Source organism: Chlamydotis macqueenii, chromosome 11 (assembly GCF_036417535.1).
Source record: "Chlamydotis macqueenii isolate bChlMac1 chromosome 11, bChlMac1.mat, whole genome shotgun sequence".
Lineage (NCBI taxonomy): Eukaryota > Metazoa > Chordata > Aves > Otidiformes > Otididae > Chlamydotis > Chlamydotis macqueenii.
The window spans coordinates 1,748,107-1,756,626 of NC_141566.1; positions in this window are offsets into that span (position 1 = coordinate 1,748,107).

The following is an 8,520-nucleotide window of genomic DNA, read 5'->3' on the forward strand; positions in this document are numbered from 1 at the left end:
TGGTGCACCTGGATATGCACCACAGCCACACACAGCAGCAACCTGCTCAGTTTCTCCTCTCCTCTCTTGTTCGAAATGGTATTACCGCCCGTACTGTTAACCTCGCTCACCTTTCCATCTCTTGGGGCAGAACGGCCCTTCCTGTTCAGGACAGCTGAGGTGAAATTGCTCCGAGTTACAATTCAGTGGCACTCATTAGTGGATTTCTTCTGGCTTAAGTGGCCTTTTGGCAGATCACAACATTTTGAGGACTGTCAGGATATAAATCATAAAAAGAACAACTCTGATAACATTATTCAACGGTTCCACTCATCTCATATGACAATTTTGCCCAGCAGGACCTAGGATTTTCAGGGAGACTGCAGGTGAAAACATGACTAAGACAGATTACAAAGCAGGCTCTTTGTCCAACCCTCTTCTCCCTCCTTTTGTCACTTTTAGGAGCTCACGCCACCACATTCATCCTTCATAGACATGGATCCCCTGGGTCAAAATCCTTGGGTTATGAAAGGCTTCTACCTGGAAAACATCATCTTCATCTTGGGGAAAGCGAATCTCTAACAGAAGAAAGAGTTGTAGGAAATTATTCACTAGATGAGCCCACAGCTCATCTCCAGCATCTTGTCCAGATGCTTACCTCAAGCATCCCGGCTCGAGCAATGGCGCACTGACAAATGCTTCAGGAGTCAAAAAAAAATGTTTCATAATCTGCTTATTAAGACAATCTAAGCCCTAACCAGCAATAACCACCAGGTGTTATCCTCAGGAGGAGCCTGTTCTGCTGGGATCCCTTCTGCAATCATCATCGTCCTTCACCACATCTTCTGATTTTGCTGCCTGATTTAACAGCTAAGTCTCTTCAGCTCTCCATGGAATAACGCTCGGGTTATTGACTTTTTTGGACTTATGGATACTGTGAATCACAGAGAGCAGAAAAACGATCACTACATGTCCCTGAATTCAGACCAACCTCTGTGGATACTGAGTTACACCATGGCTGCAGATCAGCAGCAGGAATGGTTAACAGGCTGGATGGATGGGCAGATGATAGCTCTGTAACCTAACAGTGAGGCAAGGACTTGCTGCTAATACATCATGGAATTCATCAATTATTTTTATGCCATATGGAATTTTTTTCTGACTTTGTTACTCCTAATGTCACTTCTCTGAATCACTCTGAGCTAGAGAGGCAAATTTTACAGATTTGGAAATATCCACAGAGCCATTTTTTGATGACATGAAAGGAATTGCTATCTGTTTAAAGTTCCCTCAGCATGTTTGGGTATAATTCAGTTTGTAACACAGTGATATTAATACAAAATTATTGAATCCCTAAAGATCTTAAAGAAAGACTCCTTATTCCCAAATCCTTACTGAGGAGAGAGGAATAAACCATCTCGTTTCAAGAAAGACTCCTGACAGATGAAGAAAGGCAAATGCATGCAAAGCAGACTTCAGAAAAATTTGAAAAAGCCAATAATGCTTCCTTCCTTTTGATGAAGAAAATTTGGAGCAACTGTATTTCCATTCATAACCAGAAAACAACATTCTGTTTTCTGAAAAAGAGCTGTGTCCAGGAAGACTAACCTCAAGTCTAATACAGCACAGGGGCAATGTTGTTCTTGGCTGTGTCTCATCTCCACCTCTCTGAATAGATCTTTTCTGACCAAGAATTCTGTTAAAAGATCAGTTGAATGCTGCTTCCAGCCTGAAATCATCTTGTTGCGAAGGATCTGAGACCTCAAAACTGAACATTTTTCCTTTCTTATACGCCCACACCCATGCGTAAGTTCCGGCATCGGAGGAAGCTTTTATCACTGGTGGGCTTCTCCCTTCATTTGAGACAGTTCAGTCTTTCCTTCCGTTTCCCTAAGAATTGGCATTTCACCAGGAAAGCGTGTCATCTTTGCGATGGAAAGCCACGCGGCGCAGGAGAGGGCAGGGAGTGCGTACAGAAGAAGGTAAAGCTCGTTATGCTATACAGCAACGTCTGCGTTCAGGTTGAAGGGAACAGGGACATGAAGCAATTTAAATCTCAACTGTTGAGCCTGCGTGATGCGTATTTAGGAACACGATAGGCACAGACCACCCCAGATCTTGGTGTTTGTCTCCTCTGCTTCTGCATTAAGGCACAAAGAAATGTTTTCCATCCCCTGCTGTAAATTCGGTAAGTTACCAAGTGGCTTATCCGGCAATTGCGTGTTGCATTCCGGCTGACTGCCGAGAAGGGGCCTGTGCTGCAGACCACCCAGCTCCAGAGAGCGCCTCGCAGGCGAATTAATAATGACACATCTGGTGATGAGAGGCCCCGTGTCTCGAGTGCTACGTGCCTGTTTGCTTTTAATGACAAACAATTTGTTCGGGGAGGAAAGAGAAAGTTGAGAAGCCTCGTTTTGTAGGAGCTCTCTGCAGCACTTGGTAACGTGGGAAATGCCTTCGTTTTGGGACCCAGGCTTCCGCAAGCACAGAAGATGCTCCGTCAGAGGCAGTTATCTTTGCAAGATGCTTGACATGCCCAGGTCCTGGGGACTTCTAGGGAACATGGGGAGAATTACGTAGCCTTAAACATGAGGCTTCTTATAAAGAGTTAAAGTTCAGTAAACACAAAGTCTCCATGGGCAGCGGAAGAAGATTTGAGATGACTGTCCCTTATTCTCCCACACCTTAGACATTCAAATTATTTTGTTGAGACTGGGGTTGGTATGTAAGCTGCCAGGCTTTGAACAAAATTCTTAAATGTGGGAAGGAGAGGGGAAAGGTGTCGTTGCCTCTCATTTGCAAGAATCAAGAATGACAGAGGAAAAGGATGTTAATTTAGCATCTTACTGAAGGAAGGATGGCACACTGAAATTTAATTGTGCCTGATATGGCAGATAGAATTACTTTTTTTAACAGGAAAAGCTTAAACATTTCACAAAATATGCATTCTCTGTGATTATTTGTAAAGCATCATAGATGTGCTTGGCACTTTACTGACGGAAACATTGGCAGGTCTCTGCCTCGAGGAATCTATAATTAGAGTACAGCAAGGGAAGATGATGGATAGGAGTGTATGGGAGGACAGGGATACAACAGCGAAAGATCATGAAGAGCTTTAGCTATTCTTTTCTCAATTTTTTTTTGTTCTTTTCATTTAAATGTGGTATATTTTAGATCTAGGACTAAGAACTGATTGAACTTCAGATTTTTTGCTCCAAAAACTTTCTTCTGTTCCAAACTGGAACAGAAAACCGAAGTTTTGAAATTCCTCGTGAAATAAACACACGCAAGAAGGGTGATCTGGAAACAGCCTCGCTGAACTGCCTTACTTTCCTAAGTAGAAGCATTTCTTTCCCGTTTTATAATTCCAAAAAAATATTACACTCTGACACAAAGTGAAAAAAAGCATCTAACATTGCGTGTGAAACGCTCCCGCCCACAGCACAAGGAGGTCTTGAATGTCTCAGTGTTGGTCTGTTGAAAGTTCTGTGTAAGTACAAGTTTCTGTGAAGTGGTTTGGTGTGGCTGAATCGTTTCTAATGGAAAACTTCAGCAGAAATCTTTCAACCAAATCCAGCACTAAGACCATGGAAGAATAAGGGGGAGGAATCAAAGAGAAAATACTAGACAGAGGATAGCGGTTTTCATTAGAGCAAAAAATGAAGGGAAAAAAAAAATGACTCCAGAGCAAGCACCCCTTAAAAGAGGCCAAGGGAGCCCAGAGAGCTCTGGGTTTTTCCAGTATTTGAAGCGGAGTCGTAACTGGAGCAACTTCCTTAGCAGGTAAGAAAGCAAGGAACTGGCACGTGGGGTAAGACGACCGTGAAGACAGTTCCGTGAGAATACTACTGTGGTACCAAGCTCTCAGAAACCCCTCTGCGTGCAGGAGCTGTGAGGGCTCGCCACTTAGAACAAGGCTGGGCACTCTGTATTACCGCTGTGGCGCTGGAGGGACGCCAGAAGCGAAGCAGAGGGGTTTGCATTTCATTGGCCCCTTGAAAACTTGAGAGGAGCAGAAATTCATTGGTTCTGCCATCAGAGGAGGGCCCAAAGCAGGTTCTGGGACTCCCTCCACGCCTACATGCAAGGGTTGCACACAGGATACTTGAATCTAATTCTTCATTAAACTCTGTTTCTGATTTTTGAAACTAGCCAGGGGGTTTCACGGAATGCTGCCACCCTCCTCAGCCTGTAGCTACAGCACATTTCCTCCCATCCATTTTTCAAATGAGCTGGCACGTCCTTCAGAGTCCAAAGTGATGGGCACATGTCATTTCCTCTGAACTGATCATATGAAGTGACATCTAAAACCTTATGCAGTCAGCCCTCAAAGGGAACTCAAAAATGAGAAGGCAGACATATTTCTGTAAGATTGTGGCCTCTTGGATCCAAAGAGAACAGCTGGGATGAATCCACACATCCCCTGGGAGCTGAACAGAGATCAGCGATGACTGCCTAGAGGATACTGCTGGTCTGGAGACATGAACAACTTCAGATTCCCAGCAGCATGTGGGAAAATTGAGCAGGGAACAAATTTCCAGCCCATTTCAAGTCTATTAATGCACTTCTGAAGCACACAGCCTTCTCTCAAACCCATAATTGTGATTTGGAAGTCTGGCTATGTCTTGCACATCAGTGAGTCACTCTGTATTTTGCTTCTGCCTAAGAAACAATCTGACTATGCAGGAACGAGAAAGGCACAACATTTTTGCTCTTGCACCTGGATGCTCAGTAGAAAATAACCTGGGTTAAGCACTTACTTGATTTGCGCTCAGGAATAAGCCCTGGGGTCTCCGATATCCCTACTGGGGAAGGAGAAAGGTCCCCGGTTCGAAGCCGCAAAGGCAGCTGCGGTCACACAAACACATCAGGTAGATCAGTAAACGTACCCCGCTACAGATGAATCACAGCCTTCCAAAATGAGATGAAAAGAACCTCCCCTCGGAGAACAAATACAGAATGGCCGTGAGGTACGACGGGGAGAGAACTGCAGTTGTACAGCAACCGCAAGAAGTAATTCCAGAGAATATATGGAGAAAGCTGCAGCAGGGGTGTGGAGGAAGGGGAGGAGTGTTTGGGCAATCGTAATGAGCCCGGTCTTCTATAGAACTGTGCTCATTCTCTTTGCTCAGCATCCTAAACCTCTTAAATCTCCCCATTTTCCCTCCTATCCCCCTGCGCTGTGGTCATCGCTGTGAAAGCTCTGGCTGCAAGGGGAAAGGGTTGTTAACGAGGACAGGAGAATGACCTGGAAAACTATTTAGCTTCCTGGCTCTGAATAAAGCTAACGAACACCTTTGAAAGCACAGGAAAAAATAAAAAAGCTCAGAATGAAGCGTATGTTTTGCTACCTTCCATCCAGTGATCTCAAACCACGTTTTACATACGCATCAGTGCATTCAGCCTCATGACACCTCTGTGAAGGCAGCAAGGCAGGCGAGGGACAAAGCAGCAGACAGCAGCCACAAGCCCCGACATTCACCCTGAGCTGTAATCAGCACAAGTGCCGCATTCCCCAGCCTCACGGAGTATCCGGAAACCTGGAAAGTGGCAATGAATTACTCTCAGCAGGGTAAACTGCATGTCTGCGGAGAAAGAATTGTGTTCTGTGCCGTTCATAACATGAACAGCATCGAGTCAAAGGTTGGCAGGAGGCTGCTTCCCCTGGAGCTGTAATTAATATTATCTGAGCAACGCAAGGAGACGCAGAGAGTGCAGGTGTCTCCTCTCGGCAACCATCTGTGAAGAAGCAGGATACCAGTGCTGATGTTAGGACCCTTTCCCATGAACCAGGAAACGGCAAAGTTAAAAGGAAACCAGGTAATCTTGAGCAGCATCAGTCAATAGTCTGACTCTACAGCACGTGTCTAGGCGTGGAAGGTGTCGGTGACCAGCAGTCAAATCCGACCTTGCAGCATCTGCAGCGATTTCACAGCCTGTGAGTGGCAGAGAGCTGCTGTTTGCAAGGCACAGAGGATGTGATGAACGGTCCTCATGCTACCAAAGAACTATAATCAGCAGAAGACCTCCCACTGGGAGGTTGGGGTGTACCACCACTGGCAGAATTTCCAGTCGGATTTCTCATCAGGCCAAGGGCTCTCCCTCTGCTGTTCTTACAGCTGCATAGGAAGGCACTTCCATTATTTTCCCTCTCTTCTGCCCTAAACACACCAGAGCATCCTTTCGTCTCTGCTCCACCGAGGATCCTATCTCCCCGAAACAGCCGAGTCTCTGCTAAAAGTTTTACTGCCAATGTGCTGAATCCAAACCACCGATCTGCAGACTCAAGTGGTGCCTACATTGAAAGAACAAATGTGCTTCAGCCTATAGAACAAAGGAAAGAGGTAGATCTTTTCGGACTGCTTACTATATCTGCTTTCCTCAGGTGTGCTCTCTGCCTTGCTCTGTTGACTGTAAGGAGCCAAGGTCTGGTACTACCGGACAGCCAGAGACCTGCACCCCTCGGTGCAGCAGTGGGACTCGGTCGCAGGCTGCCCTGCACCGGCAGAAAGCTCTCCTTAAAGCAGTGACTGCAAAATGGCTCTGCAGAGATTGGAAAAACCAGAGAATACTACACTACCGCCTCAGATAAAAGTGAGCAGATGAAAAATGACAATGTTCTGCACATCTCAGACCACCAAGCTGAGTTCCTGCTTTGTGCTGCTTGACTAAACAAGCTCTGGATAAAAGGCATTTTGATACCACGCTGGCTTCCCCTGCAACAAAGTGCTTGAAGATGAACCGAAAGGCTTTTAACTCACCCTCAACGTGCCTGCACTGTTTGTGTCTTGCTGTTGCCGACATCTAAAGCAGTTCGGGGAGCGATTCTCCTTCCTCTGAAACTTGCTTTCACTTATTTGCTCTGTGGATATAAAGATGTAATCCTGCTAACGGCCAGTTTGCAACGAGACTCACTGGAATTATTTACTTTTCTTAGGACCTTTGGAACACCTTTCACGAGCTTAAACTTCTACCTCCTCTTCCCACTGAGCAGTAACTTGCTAATGCATGACTAAAGAAAAATGCTTTTCAGATGAGATGAGACTTACAGGCCCTGGAGAGCAGAAGTATTGATCTTGTGAACGACCAGCATTCGGAATTTCTACTGACTATAGCAAGCAGTGCTCTGCACCTCCTGAGACCAGACTCCAAGATTAATCGGCAACAGCAACAACACAGCTCTTTAAAAAAATGAGAATATTGTGCTAAGCCATCCTGGGGATGGAAGACACAAGTTCTGCAAATTCCGTGAGTGGACCTTCAATATCCGTAACCTGCTCCTCTCCATTCCCTGGCTTTTCCGCTTCCCTTAGACCTTCTGAGTCACAACTCACTGAGCTTTGGCCTAAACTCCAGATCAGTAAAGCCTCTTCTGCTATTTCTCTGTGCTCTAGCAAAGTTCAGCCGTAGCAAAATAAAGTCAGATTCCTAGGACTGTTATTTTCTTCTGTTGAAAAAAGAAAAAAAATCCTATTTTAAACGTGTCTGATTTCCCTTTCTCTGCGAAGAGCTGGCATTTGGCAGGACCTTTAACATGAGGCAGCACTAGGTGAACAAAAAACTTAACCTCACATAGCTTCCCATCCTCTTTCTTCCATGCCATTTCCAGTGATCAGGAGAGAGGGGAAAATGTAAATACTGTTTCAGCTACTGTTGCTACACTTCCCTGCAGCCTCTATGGGTTTTCCAGAGTGCGAGCTGTGCCTCAGTAGGCCTGACCTGCTTAGTCTGGATGTGATCCTAAACCTTCCCGGATATTCATCTCATGAGCAATGAAAGTGTTTTTCGAGGAATCGGTGAATAAAGGGACACAGTAAGCGTTCTCTCTTCCAGATGGGACTGACTGGCTTATAGATCCACCGGCTGCCATCATACCGATTCACTCAAGCTTCCAGTTAACAGCCCCAGTTATACTGGTCCAGGCTTACTCCTTCCACATGCTCCAAGGATCCTGTAGATGCAGTAAGGGAGCCAGGACACCTTTCCTCACAGGCGGCATCGCAAAGACACCAAGTAGCATTCTGCCCAACTACAGATGCATCACAAAGAGAACTCCAACCCCTTGGCCAACGCCACCCTTCTCCGAGGTGGACGAGCACGTCCTGCCGTAGCTTGTGCTGTGCCCAAGCCGCGAAGCCCTCAGCCAGTTGTTGAGGCAGTCTGATCCCAGTAAGATCTTCCGTCCGCAGGTGGCCAAGCCGCTCGTTGTTGAGCACCCATGCTACACTGTACATGGTTGCGAACAGATGGGTCTTATCCGAGAGCCAGAAGCTCATTCCTAATATCCCTGCCTCGATACTTGTTAAAATCATTAATTCTAACTTTATGCAACAACAAATTATGTAGGACAGCTGTGCTGGCAGCATAGCAATTTGTGTCAGCCCCCTATGGTCACATTGAAAAAAGTCATCTAGGAACACATACGCCAAAAAAAGACAGTGATTTTCTGCGGGAGCGTTTTAATGAAGGTATCATTAACGTGGCCAGTGATTGGTATCATCTGGGTGGAACAAAAGGAGCGGCTCTTCTGCTGCCTTTCAT